We start from the raw sequence: 15048 nt of genomic DNA on the forward strand, positions 1-15048 counted from the left end.
GTTATAAGGCAGCCGCGCTGGCCGGGCCAGACAAAGTGACTGGGGAGCTGCTACGTGACTGGCCGGCCGCGTGGGTGCCCAGCGAGCGAACGAGGCGACGGCCGGGAGAGCCACCCCGACTGTGGGCCCCGCGGAATTCCAGCTCGCGCCGCCGCGTCACACACACGCCCAGCGCCGTCAGCCGAGCACATAACGGTTAGTTGGGTAACGACCGCCGGCTCAGTGCGCGGTCGCCCCGGGGTGCCCTCACTGCCTTGGGGTCGGGGGGACCCAGGGGAAAGCGGAGACCTAGGACCCAGGGGGATGGGAGGCGGCCCGGCGAGGTCGCTGTGGCCGCGGGCTGCCGCGGTGCGGCTCCGGAGGGCAGCGCTGGTGAAGGGGACCTTGAGGAGCCTCTCCCAGCCGAGCCCCGGGGGCCCGCGGTCAGGTGCCGGCCACCGGCCTGGCCGAGGAGTTGTGTCCCGGTGCCTGCTGACCTTGGGGAAGTCGCTGCCCCGCTAGTCTTCAATGGGCTTCTCAAGAGATGCTTGTAATCTGGAAGAGAGAGGGACAGCGTGGGGCCGACTCACGTGGCACCACCAGACTCTCCTGGCCACATTCTGCTGGAAGGCAAGGGACTCCGGGCAGGAGTTATTTTGGACTCGTGGCATGCCCGCCGCAACCTTCCCCACTGGCTGATCCTCTGCCCACCTGGTGACTTGCGATAGTGGTTCAGGGGAACTGCTTTCGTAGCCGATGCAGGACTACGGGGTTCCTAGGGACTCTGCGGAGGGGACCGTGCACGCGGTGGCGGGGTACTCCCGGGACTGGGGCTGGGCTGGGGGGTGGGGTGGGGGAGGGGGGATTCTTTGTCAGTCAACCTGTGGCTGCAGAGAAAGTCCCCCTAGCAACTTCCCGCCCCTGGATTTAAGGAAGCCCCTAAGGCAGCAGTGGAAGGCTGTGAGTTTGTATGTTTGGTTTTTAAGGAGAATATTAGACTTAGGTAGAAACATTCTTATATTTCCAAGGACACCTCTCCACAACACCCCCAGTGCCTTTGAACATTTCATTTCTTTGTACCGACTGAGTGCGGCAGTTGCCAAAACTTTCAGTCATTACTCTGAACCAAGAAATGTGTTCCTACTTTAGTCGCTCCCCAAGTGTCCAGCAACTGATTACAAGCTGGGCATCTGCTGATAACAGTAAATTGTTGACACGCAACTATTTTAAGTAGTTTTAGGTTTGCAAATAGGTTTCTAAATAGAATGTTTATATAGCGGTGCTCAGATAAGACAAATGTGAAATTTGTTACTACTGGACTTTCAGGATGGAGTGTACTCTGACTTGCCGGAGAGTTAGGAAATGCGTAGGCATTAACCAGTTTTTGATGTCAGGTACCAGCCCAATGACGCAAAAAGACCTGTATATTCATTAACGTTTTACTTAGGCATTGAATAATGCCTAAATAAATAAATATCTCCAGCTTATACTGGTATACCCTGGAGTACAAAGTTGCCTTCAAATTACTGTGGAACTGATAAAGAATTAATAAGTGTATTATCAATAAGTGTATTTAAACAAGTTGAACATATTTCTGTAATTGGGGGTTAGATAGTCCGTGTTCTTTTGAAGGACTGCAGTGACTTTTTGAATATGTAAATTAATGTTCTGGGAAGTATGTGTGCACTTTTTGTACCTAAATAGGTTTAAAAATGGTAAGCCCTACATAACAGGACATAAAATCCAAAATTATTTCATTAGTTTATATATGTCTTAGTCTTATAAACATCAAGGCATATAACCATTGGAAAGGGTCTTAATAACCATCTAATCCAGTGGTTCTCAACCTGTGGGTCTCCACCCCTTTGAGGATAGAACGACCCTTTCACAGGGATCGCCCAATTCCGAACAGCAGCAAAATTACAGTTATGAAGTAGCAACGAAAGTAATTTTTTTTCCCAATCATTTTATTGGGGACTCTTACAGTTATCACCATCCATCCATCCATTGTGTCAAGCGCACTTGTACATTTTTTTGCCCTCATCATTCTCAAAACATATGATTTCTACTTGAGCCCACGGTATCAGTTCATTTCCCCTCCCCCACCCTTCCTCATGCACCCTTGATAATTTATACATTTGTTTTCATGTCTTACACCGACCACTGTCACCCTTCACCCATTTTTCTGTTGTCCTTCCCCCTGGGTGGGGGTTATATGTAGATCACTGCAATTGGTTCCCTCTTGCTCTTCCCACCTTCTTCCTCTCCTGATAGCGCTACTCTTATCATTAGTCTAGACAACGAAAGTAATTTTATGGTTGGGGGATCACCACAACATGAGGAATTGTTTTAAAGGGTCGCAGCATTAGGAAGGTTGAGATCGAATCCAGTTCACTTATTTTACAGATAAGGAAGCTGAGGCTTGAGAGTTAAAGTGACATCATCCTAAATCTGAAACCTTATTAATGATTATATGGGAACTGGCTGTCTTTTGTTACAGATACTTCCATTTCATCAGATTGTCTCTCCAGAGTGTTCTCTAAAATTGTAAATGTAGCAACAAATTATTTCAGAGTGCAAATAGATTTTAGAGTGAGAGCTTTTCCAACTCCTTGTCATTTAATCTCATGGTATGTATCGGTTCACTTTGTAATGTGCATTCTCACATAAGACTTAAAACCAAACCAAGTGCCAAGTCACTTCTGACTCAGAGCAGCCCTACTGGACAGAAGAGAAAGGCTCCCTAGAGTTCTTGAGTCTTAAATCTTGGATTGTTTTCCAAAACCATTTTATTGGGAATTCTTATAGATGTCATTAGACTTAAATCTTTATGGGAACAGCCAGCCTTATCTTTCTCCTCTAGCCCAACTTGTTACCCACTACGTCACCAGGGTGCTGCAGATGAAGATGAGGAATCTTGTTTGGTACATATAAAACAGTCCAGAGAGTGTAGATTTTTATATTAACCTGCAAAAGCCAGAACCTGTGTAAGGTGGAAACCAATGGGAAAGGAAAACTCAAGTATTTTCTACTAGTAACAATAGAAAAGTGGTCGGACTGCATGCTGTCAAAAGCAGAAAATTTATGAGACTTAGAAACACATGATATCCCTGTCCTGTTCCAATTCTCACAGATTTCACTGTGTATTCAGCAATTTGTTACTGACTCCCAGGCACTATGAGAGTCAGCATTCAGCAGCGAACAAGAACTAGCCCTTGCCCTCCCAGAATTTATCATCTACCTGAAAAACAGATATCATTACCACGACAAAGTACTCTTTAATACAGGTTATTAGGGAGGCAGTGTTGGTTCAATGAATACTTGAGTGTTGCTCTGATGCTAAACTGGTATCACAGAACTTCCAGAATAGGGAATACCAGGAAGAAAGGCAAAATAATGAAAATCAGCCAATGAAAACCTTACGGATCACAATGATCATATTCCATTGTCCATTGGGTCACCATGAGTTAAGGCCAATGTGATGACAGCTAACAACTCGTTAAGACAGGGCAAGTACAAGGTCCTTTGGGAACAAATACTGTATTGTGCAGGTTTGGGAATATACCCAACTTTGTATGGAAGCCATCTATGCGGGTGGGTCTCAGTAAGGTAATGCTATTTAACCTGAGGTCTAAAGAATGAATAGATAGACAAGAGAATGATAGAAAGAACATGCCATACACAAGTACTTATTTCAGTATCTGGCAATAACACAAGTCATATAAGAAGCATCACCACATATGAATAAGACGTGGTGATAGTGTTTTCAGAACCTGTCTAACTTGGAGTGATTGTGTGAATCAAGGTCAGCACAGAGCTGATTCCTATGAGATGGAGGTTCGATAGATCTCTACTACAACTTTTTACCAATTCTGACAAGTTTTCCCTCCCACAACACACTCTCATCTGGTTTTGATAATGCAGTGCAGTAGCCACACACATTCACCATACGTAGAGTTAGTGGTTTATTGAGGAAGTAGCGGTGCAAATTGGGATCAGGAAGGGTGGCTGCAGAGTCTCCAGTGCAAGACATTTCTCTCAGCTGTCATGTGGGCCTTCTCTACTCCTTTGATTATGTTGTGGAGCCCCTACTGGGTCTTTTTGAGTCTTCAAGGGGGGTGGCGGGGTGTATCTGTGTCTGTCTCTCCTATCAGCTTATTCCTACTGATTTTCGTTTTTTTTTTTCTGTCTCTAAAAACCCTTTGTGGGGTGCTGCATATATACCAAACTCTACACCAATTTCAAGTCATTACCCTTTCATGGACCACAAAATGTTACCTACCCCTTTCTGTCCACCACAGATACATCATGTGCACACTAGTCTACATTTTTCCGCAGTGTGTCATTGACAAACCTATTGACCAATCCCTGCAAGGTGCATAAATCATAGACCCAACTGCAGCTCAGGCCTAGATTAAAAAAATTTAAAAAAAAGATCAAACTCTAAGCTGTTTATAGATTACTCAGGAAATTTCAGTCAAACTGAACAGAAGTAGCAAATTCTCGGAGGTGGAAAAATAGGACAAAAGTAGCTAACTCTTCAGGGTTCAGGGAAATTTTTTCTCAAGCTTTCCCCAAAAATTCATGGCAAAAGGCCACATACAAGAACTCATTTCATCATACTACATACACACAAATCTATTTCCTTGTATCACTTCTGACTCACAATGACCTTGGGTCTTTGAAAGTAGAGCTACTGCATAGAGTCATTGCTAGGCCATTCTTCCCTAGTGATCCTGGGTGGATTTGAACCCCCAACATGTAGGTTAGTAGAGGAGAGGGAACTTTAAAGATGAACATCACCCAAAATCCACTCAATATTAGATTTTCCTAAATTGTTCTACAATTGGTTTGAGTTGGGCTCCAAATAATTTCACATATCACATGGGTTGGTATGCCTCAAGCATTTTAATCTATTAATCTGTAAATTCCTCCTGTCTCACTTATTTTCCTCATAATGTTATTTGTTTAAAGAACTAGGGTATTTCCTGCAGTTTCTTCCATTTTGGATATTGCTGAATGTGTCCCTCTGAGTTTTACCATGCCCTAGATATCCTTCTATTGGTGATTCAGATTGATGACTTTGCTCAAACTTAGATAAAGTGAGTGTGATTTTAAAGAGAGCAAACAGGAAGTGGGGGGTGAACACATATAATTCATGGGTGGTGAACTGTGCTTCCATCAGGAGACATCAGAGAGTAGTCAGAATCACTACCAGGATTCCAGTTCATAGTGGATGGGTTTATTCCAAACACAGCATTTATCCATGGACGGCCGCAGGTAAGTTCTCTCAGAAATATACTTGCCGGGGAACCGATTACAACAATCTGCATATAACTTTCTCCCTGTGGGACGGACAACAGAAAAGTGGGTGAAGGGAGACGTCGGACAGGGTAAGATATGACAAAACAATAATTTATAAATTATCAAGGGTTCATGAGGGAGGGGGGAGCAGGGAGGGAGGGGGAAATGAGCTGATATCAAGGGCTCAAGTAGAAAGCAAATGTTTTGAGAATGATGATAGCAACAAATGTACAAATGTGCTTTACATAATTGATGTATGTATGGATTGTGATAAGAGTTGTACGAGGCTCCAAGAAAATGATTTAAAAAAGAAATAAACTAGCCATAGTATCATTAGGGGGCCTTCAAAAAAAAGGTCCAATTCAAACAGTGGCTTCCACTGGGATATGCTGGGCCAATTCAAGGAGGAGAGGTCAGCTTAGAACAGCGCTTCTCAGCCTGTGGGTCAAGACCCCTTAGAGAGTCGAATGACCCTTTCACAGGATTCACTTAAGACCGTCGGAAAACACATTTCACAACATATAATTACATATTTTGTGATTAATCACTATGCTTTAATTATGTTTAATTATGTTCAATTTGTAACAATGAAAATACATCCTGCAAGTCAGATATTTACATTACAATTCATAACAGTAGCAAAATTAGTTATGAAGTAGCAACAAAAATAATTTATGGTTGGAGGGTCACCACAGCATGAGGAACTGTATTAAAGGGTCACGGCATTAGGAAGGTTGAGAACCACTGGCTTAGAAGGTTATGGCAACTGTGTTACGGAATTCCCGAGGGGGGAGCCTCAATCGATCCTCTCGAAGGACACAGGACAATCATGGGGAGCTTATTAGGAGGGATTTTTAAGATAATGGAAAAACTGCACTGTTAAAAGGCCCCCAAAGTTGCGCTAAGAAATATGTTTCTATCCCACTATACCTGCTCATCCTTTGAGGGTAACAAGACCTGTCTCCTTAACCCAGCCACCCTATAGCCATGATTTTGCCCCTTGGACTTTCTTTGCTTTTTTCCCAAAAACTCAAATAACATTGAAAAGGAACACAATTTCAATCCCTCCAGGGTGCAGAAACTGACATTTTGGCATGACTTAAATGGAAGAGGGCAGAATTATTTGAGTAAGGGTGGGAACCACTTCCTTCAGCACTGTTTAGTCCTAAATGGAGGCTATGTCAAGAAACTACTGCTTCACGTTTTGGTATTTTTGTTTCACGTGACTTTGCAGCATACTTTTTGATTTACCTTTGTATGACGGTTGTCTTTCTCTTTTGAAGTATTCATGGGCTGTCTAGGTCCAGTATTTCATTATTGTGTGTAGTCACTTTTGACTCAGTGACCCTATAGACAGAACAGAACTGCCCCATCTGGTTTTCTAGGCTGAGACATGTGCTAGTAAAATCATCCCCTTTGTTCTCATCTAAGGAGATTAATCCACCTTTGTCTAGGAAACTGGCTGAGGCACCTTCAGAGGCACGGGCCTTGTAAGAAGAAATTGCTAAATGGCCCCAAGACTACCCCCGCCATCTTTCTTTGCTTCTAGACTTTGTGTCTTGGTTTATCTAGTGCTGTTAGAACAGAAATGAACAGCTTTAACAAACAAACCTATTTTCTCAAAATTGAGGCTAGAAGTCCACCTTCAGGGTATTGACTCTACAGCAGGCGTTTTCTTTCTCTGTTGGTTCTGGAGGCCTGTCTCTTCCTCGCTTTTGTTCTTGAGTAGTCTTGTTCCCAGGTTCTGCTCCAATGGCTTGTTTAATCTCTTTTATATCTCAAAAGACTTTCCTGAAAACAAACCCTACTCTAACCCTGCCTAATTAACGTAACAAAGGCAACCCATTCCCTAATGGGATCCTAATTACCAGCCGACTGCTGCCATTGAGTCATTTTGACTCAGGGTGACCCACAGGATCTGCTCCTGAAGAGTTTCTGAGATCACAAATCTTGACAGGTGCAGACATCCTGAGGAGTGGCTGGTGGGTGTGAACACCCCCACCACCACCACCACCACCTTGTGTTTAGCTGGCCATCCCACAACTGCACCACCAGAGCGCCCTAACCACGGGCATGCTGAAGCAATCACTGCCATCCAATCGATTCCAATGCTCAGAGGCCCTGCAGGATTCTCTATGGGAGTAGAAAGCCTTTTTTTTCCCAACCAGCAGCACAGATGCTGGGGATTATGAGGAGACACAGTTCAATCCACAACAGCCTGTAGCTAGACTCAAGTCCCAGCAAGCCTCAAAAGGTGAAGTTGCTAAGTATATCTCGAGGGAACTATGAATACTTAAATTTTCTAATATATTCAGATCAATCTGGGGAATTTAACAATGTTAATGATAACATTCAAATGACATTAAGCATTTAGGATATTTTTGATGGCAGTAGGGTATTCATGAATTCATGGTATTTCCTTTTGTCTTCACTATTTGAAAGAAATTTCTGGCAGAATCACTACCAAATTTTAAATTCTTTGAGAACTGGGCATTTCCAGTTTTCTCTTGGGCATTCAAGCTTAATTGGTTTCGTCAAGCATGTTATCTTTGTGTACTTTCAATTTCCCTTCATCCAGCCTATTCTTTTCCTCTAACTCTACCAGTCTTCCAGGTAGCTAGACTAAGGTAGCGGGACTTAGAGCCTCCAAGGCATCTGATGAGAAAATTGTTGTTACGTGCCCTCAAGTTGGGTCCATCTCCTAGCGACCCTTAGTGCAGCTGAACAGATACTGCCCGTGCCAGCCTCATGTTTGAGCCTATTGTTGCAGCTGCTGTCTCAGTCCATCCCATTGAACCGTCCTCTTTTTTACTGACCCTCTAACTTTACCACGCCTGGATATACACAATGGCAGAAGACTGGCTGAAAAAGCTCATACCACTGATCACTTATGCAGAAGCAGCAGGCTCTATTGCCGTTGGTTGTCCTTACAGCCTTGTTGCTAATCACAACAACTCATATTGTTGTTGAATCTGATTTTATTATAATTACTTAGCCTTTGTGTAAAAGAAACGTCTAAAGGGGCACTGACATTATAAGTTGCATGTTTGATCATGGGTTGAAGATAGTCTTCTGTGGTTTTTGCAATCCCCATCAAAATCCTCTCTTTAGCTGATGTTTTCAAAGCCGAGGGTCTAGATGGATCCCCCTAGGTGGATAAAATTCAAGGGGTATATGACCTTGAATGAGGAAATAAATAACATCTGTATTTTTATTAACCTAGCTAAAATTTAAAATTTCATTCAACCATGAATGTAGGCAACAAACCACGGTAGTATAGACAGTGATAGACCTGTGATTTCATTACCAATAAAAACTCAAATATTTGTCATAGTACAGCTTTTGTAGCTGTCTTAATTGTTTATCACTACTACTTCAAAATTACTATATTTATTAGACCTACTGCTAGATGTTACTAATTTGTTTAGGTTAAAAGCACATCATGACGACAACTAATACCTTTTATTTTATTCATTTGAAACATGTTATTCTAATGAATGCCATTGATTTTACTGAACCGTGAAAGGCATCTGAGGTACCAAAGAAGTTAAAGGCCCCTTCTCCCTGAGCCTCTGAAGCAACATAGGACATGAATCTTAGTGTCACAGGGATGTTTATAAGTTATGCAAATGAGAGGGAACAAAATGCATGTTCTATATATATATGTTAAGGGAGAGTAAAATAATTCTCATAAATTCAGGCAGAATACTTCTCCTTTGTATTCAGTAAACATGTGTTTATGTACCTTAGAATTCTGTCTCCAGAGGACTTCTGTTTAAGTGCCTTGGGTTAACTGGAACAGTGGATGTCTTCACTGACTTGGGGGCAATTTCTTGCCCTGTTTTAGGTGTATTTCTATCAGCATGTGTACTTGAAATTCCCTCAACCCTTGTCTTCAGTAGCTAATAATTTTTATTGTGTGACAGGTTTACACAGCAATTTAAGTTCCCATTTAACAGTTTTTTTCACACATCACTGAATGATACTGGTTACAGTTTTTTCATTCTCTTGTGTTATCGTTATCATGAGTTTTCATTCTCATTCTATTCTGCTTGTACCATTTCTAGGGCTCTAGTTTCCCTGCCTTATTACTTTCTTCTTTTAAAAAAAAAATCATTTTATTGGGGGCTCTTACAGCTCTTATCACAATCCATACATCCATCCATTGTGTCAGGCACATTTGTACATTTGTTGCCATCATCATTTTCAAAACATTTTCTTTCTACTTGAGCCCTTAGTATTGACTTCTCATTTTATCCCCAACCTCCCTTCCTCAGGAACCTTTAATACTTTCTCATCTTTTTTCTAGAGTAATTTTTGACCGGTTGGTCTCACTTAGATGATTTTTTTAAAAACACATTACTCCAGTGAGAATCATTTTATGAGGGATTGGTTTTTTAAACAGTGGCACATTGGGCTGGTAGCCACAGGGCTAGCAGTTGGCAGCCATCTCTACGCATCCGAAGAGTTATAATCTGGGAAACTCATAGGGGCAGTTCCACCCTGTCCTGTAAGGTTGCCCTGGTGGTAGTCTCAAGGAATCCTCTAGTTTCAACTGGCCTGGCACATCTGAACTTTTTAAAGAATCTGAGTTCTGGAAGAACCCCTGAGATTATCACTCTAAAATAACCTTCTAACCTGAAACTGAAGATACTCCTGGAGGCTACCTTTCAGCCAGCTGGTGGTACCCAAGCCTATAAAATGAACAACACAGGGAAGAATGTGCACCTCAGAGCAATCAGCTATGTGAGACTGAAGGGTAACATTTACCCCAAGCCAAAGATGAGAAGGCAGGAAGGACAGGCACTCCAGGTGAACTGGAAGTGAGGAGGGAAGACTCCAAGAGGGAAGGGGGGGGGCGGAGAAGGCTGACAGTTTGTGAGGATTGCCACCAATGTTGTGGCATAATTTGCTATGAATTATTGATAGAAAAATGAATTTACTATATAGTTTTACCTAATGTTCAAAAGAAAAGAGTTCTATTCCACGTTTTTCTCCTGTTTTATCAAGATCCATCTATTGTGTCCCTGATTGGAATGGTGCCGAGGTAGCCAGGCACCACTGTCTAGTAGCTTATTATATTAGCTGCAGGCCTGTTTTGTTCTCAACTGCAAAGGGGGACCTAAAGAGGCTTTTGAAGCTCAGGCTTTCATATACTTATGGATTAGATATGAACATGCTTGCTTCACTCTGCTGTGGGTTGTGTAATGCAGTTTGTTGATACCTATCACAGAGAAGAGCCGTGGTGGTGCAGTGGTTAAGTACTCACTGCCAACCAAAAGGCCAACCGTTCCAACCACCAGCTTCTCTGCAGGAGAAAGAAGTAACAGTGCATCCTTACAGATTTAGTCTTGGAAAACTTACGGCACTTCTAATCTATCCTGTTAGGTCACTGTGAGTCAGAATTTGCCTCCACAGTGCCAGGATTGGTTGAATCTTGCTTTGTTTTGGGTTTATCACATAAAAACTGCTTGATAGAGTAGAAGGGTAAGGGAAATGGTTAACAATTGCTATAGTTTCCAGGAAAATAAAAAGACTCGTGAAAAGTGTATAGAAATAAATGCTCAATTTTAACACAGTGTTTGCCTGGTCCTAATAAAAACAAACATAAAAAACTTAGTTCTGTATTTCAGGTAATGGAGGGTTAAAAGTAGCAGTCATAATGAAATTCAGACACATTCAAGGAATGTTTATAAACCATTACTGTGTGTACAGAAAAATACTAGAAAAGGAGAAGATCTAGTTTAAAAGCTTTATGAATGAAAGTAAAGCTTTGAAGTGAAATCTTGGAAAACAGTTTTTAATGAATTGTTAGTATATTACCATGCTGTCTCTCAGTTTCTCAAAATTTAAGATATCGTTACAGAAAACTAAGTATAGTGTTAATTATTTTTGTGAGTGGGGTAGGCAGGCCCACTCAGCTTTTGATAAGGAAAGGAAAATTTTTTTCTGCTTTTAGCTTTCCCCTAATTTTAATCCAGTATTCTCCTAATTAGATCCCAGAATACTAGAAGTAAAGTCGGTTCTAGCAGAAATACCCAGTATTCTCCTAATTAGATCCCAGAATACTAGAAGTAAAGTCGGTTCTAGCAGAAATACCCATGATGTTCAAAACTCATTTATATTCACAGTGATTAAGTAACAACCCGGACAGCACACTTTTAATCCAGCTACTACATTTCTGCTTCAAATTCTGCAACATGGTAGTTCATAGATTAACAAATATATGAAGGGCATAGCTCCCAACTTCCTGGTCTTCACTATTCACATTCTTGGGGGTTTTTAAAATGTGAACCTAGTCTATATTTGGAAACTCAAAAAATAAATTAATATGTGAAAGGAAAAAAGACCGGGTCTCAATGCAGAAAATAGCCAGTTTTTAAATGTAAGAAGAAGGCAGAGATGAAGATTAAAGATAGCAAAATTTGCTTGAAAAGTAATAACTCAGAAAGTGAGGCTGATCCAAGTGAGTTATAGTTGCCAAAAGTATTCACTTATTTTTCTTTTCCCCCCTACCTCTTTGAGTGTAGCAGACACTAGGGCTAGAAGTCATAGCTACACATTTTCCCCTGATTCCACATTCTTCTCTACTTCTTAAAACTGCACAAAACAGGTTCCTTGAAACTCCTTGAATGCGGTCAAGGGGAATAATTAAAAGAAATAGAAGAACTTTCTCTGTCTTTAAGAGTTCACAATCTAAAAGCCCACACCTAAAATAATTAGGAGAATATTGCTTACAAAGAGATAATGAACATGCAGCCTATTATCTTAGGGCAGCGGTTCTCAACCTGTGGGTCATGACCCCTTTGTGGGTTGAATGACCCTTTCACAAGGGTATCCCGATACATAACAGTAGCAAAATTACAGTTATGAAGTAGCAACAACAATAATTTTATGGTTGAGGGGTCACCACAACATGAGGAACTGTAGTAAAAGGTCATGGCATCAGGAAGGTTGAGAACCACTGTCTTCGGGCTTTCGAAGCATTATACAAGAAATGCCATGCCAACAAGCGGCCATGTAGCTCTGAAGCAACAAAGCCCACATGGAAGAAGCACAGCAGCCTGTGTGATCATGAGGTGCTGAAGGGATTAGTTGTCAGGCATCATAAGAACAAAATACCATATCATTATGTGCTCACCTCTCGGATATGATCACTGAAGACAAATGGGTGCATAAGCAAATGTGGTGAAGGAAGCTGATGGTGCCCGGTTATCAAAAGATTTGGGGGCTTGAAGGTAAACAAGTGACCATCTAGCTCAGAAGCAACAAAGCCCACATGGAAGAAGCGCACCAGCCTGTGTGATCACGAGGTGTCGAAGAGATGAGGTATCAGGCATCAAAGAACAAAAAATCATATCATTGTGAGTGAGAGGGAGTGCGGAGTAGGGGGACCCAAAGCTCAACGAGGGGGAGTGCTGAGTGGGGACCTGAAGCCCATCTATAGGCAACTGGACATCCCCTTACAGAAGGGTCACGGGGAGGAGACGAGACAGGATGCAGTGTAGCAACCATAAAACATACTACTTTCCTCTAGTTCTTCCTCCCCGCCCACTATCATAATCCCAGTTCTACTTTACAAATCTGGCTAGACCAGAGGATGTACACTGGTACAGATAGGAACTGGAAACAGGGAATCCAGGGCGGATGATCCCTTAAGGACCAGTGGTGTGAGTGGCGATACTGGGAGGGTAAGAGGGAGGGTGTGGTGGAAAGGGGGCAACTGATTATAAGGATCTACATATAACCTCCTCCCTGGAGGACGGACAACAGAAAAGTGGGTGAAGGGAGATGGACAATGTAAGATATGACTAAATGATCAAGGGTTCATGAGGGAAGGGGGAGCGGGGAGGGAGGGGGAAAATGAGCTGATGCCAGGGGCTCATATGGAGAGCAAGTGTTTTGAGAAAGATGAGGGTAACATGTACAAATGTGCTTTATACAGTTGATGTATGTGTGGATTGTGATAGGAGTTGTATCAGCCCCCAATAAAATGATTAAATAAGAATTAACATTTTTTGAAAAGAAATAAGCGCATGTGGGAATGGGTAAAGAAAAAAAAAGAAAGAAACGCCACGCCCTAAGGTACATCTTATGGGGAACAGTAAGGATACCGGTGGGTTGGAGAAGAATCTTTGAGTTAGAATTATGGAAATAGTTGTTAATGAAAGAAAATGCTTCTCATATCAATTTGTGAGTTTACAACAAAATTCTATTATCTTTCTATTCTTGTTTGTTTCTGGCGTAGTCTTTAGAACTGCACTGTCTTAATGCAGTGGTTTCCTTTGATGGTTTTTGTGGAGAGTCTTGTGATTGGCTTTCTTCTTTGCTTACTCACAGCTTGGATTGCATGCCGCATGATTACATTATGAATTATGTATCAATTCTTTAAAAGTCTCTTATCATCCATCCTCTATTTCCAACTCTTTCATGGTTAGCTATATCAGATTGTCTCTGGATTTCCCCATCCTTTTTTCCTCTGGCTTGTGAGACCAAATTTTTTTAGAATTCTCAATATGTGCTAATAAGTATGAGAAGTGCTAATTAAACAACAGTATCTAGGAAAAGGAATCTTGTAAGTGTACACTTTATGGGGCTGATGTAATACAGAATTGCTTGTTTTACTAACTACTGTTAAAAACTTTTTTTTTCTTTTTATTAATATCTGGGAATTTATCTGCCCCTGGCCTCCCACATACTCATGTTTTTTATTTAATTCTCATTTTCTATACTTTATTCCAGATATACAGTACTTTAGCTTCTTTAAGACATGACTGGAGTAGTTGGCTAGAATCATGACCAGGTTTTGGCTGTAATCATGACCAGTGGTGCAGCTGTTTTTGAATTATCTCCAGCAAAAATTTACTTGTTGCAATATGGTGATGTGATATTAATGATATTGTCTGATAATTTCCACATTCGGTTGAATTACCTTTCATTGAATGGGCACAAGGATAGATCTCTACCAGTTAGCCAGGTCTTTCTTCCACATTTCTTGGCCAAGATAGACTAGTGAGTGCTTCCAGTGCTGCATCAGCTTGTTAAAGCATTTCAGTTGGTATTCTTTCAATTCCTGTCGCTTGTTTTTGATAATGTCTTCAGTGGAGTTTGTACTTCTTCCTTCAACACCGTCCACTCGATCATATGCTATCTCCCGAAATGGTTGCGCGTCAACCAGTTCTTTTTTTGTGCGAGGAGTCTGTGTAGTCTTTTTCTCTTTGGATGCTTCCTACGATGTTCAGTATTTGCCCATTAGGTTCCTTAAGTATTACAACTCAAGGCCTGGGTTTTTTCTTCAGGTTTTGAAATGCTGAGCATGTTCTTTCCTATTTTTAATTCCAGGTCTTTACACATTTCATTATAATACTTTGTCTTCTTGAACTGCCCTTTGAAAATTTCTGCTAATTTATTTAACGTCATCATTTCTTCCCTTTTGTTTTAAGCTCAGTAGTCTAGAGCAATATTCAGAATTTCTTTAGATATCCATTTTTGTCTTCTTGTCTTTTAATGACACTTTTAAAATGTGTAATATTCTTGATGTCATCCCACAGCTCCTCTGACCTTCAGTCAGTGTCCAGTGTGTCCCCATCTATTTGTTCCTTAGTTTTTTAATTCTCCTCCCACCAACAGTTTTATTGGCATGTAATTCACATCGCACAATTCAGTGGTTCAGTCACATCAAGAAGAGTTGTACAGCCGCCACCACAACCAGTGCTAGAGCATCTTCTCATTCTTGTACTCGTCGTTATTAGCTCATTTTCCCCA

General features: G+C 41.5%; 1 protein-coding gene across 1 annotated transcript in view; it reads left to right on the forward strand.

Annotated features, from left to right (window-relative positions):
- The first annotated feature begins 59 nt into the window (after window positions 1-59).
- The window catches only part of SLC16A1 (solute carrier family 16 member 1), a 54223-nt gene continuing 39234 nt past the window's right edge, over window positions 60-15048 (forward strand). Inside the window, exon 1 of the mRNA XM_004699167.2 lies at window positions 60-195. The gene's annotated coding sequence lies outside the window, so the exon portion shown is untranslated. The remainder of the gene's footprint in view (window positions 196-15048) is intronic.

Source organism: Echinops telfairi, unplaced genomic scaffold (genome assembly GCF_000313985.2).
Source record: "Echinops telfairi isolate 266 unplaced genomic scaffold, ASM31398v2 ScPeMD7_443;HRSCAF=831, whole genome shotgun sequence".
NCBI classification, from domain to species: Eukaryota; Metazoa; Chordata; class Mammalia; order Afrosoricida; family Tenrecidae; genus Echinops; species Echinops telfairi.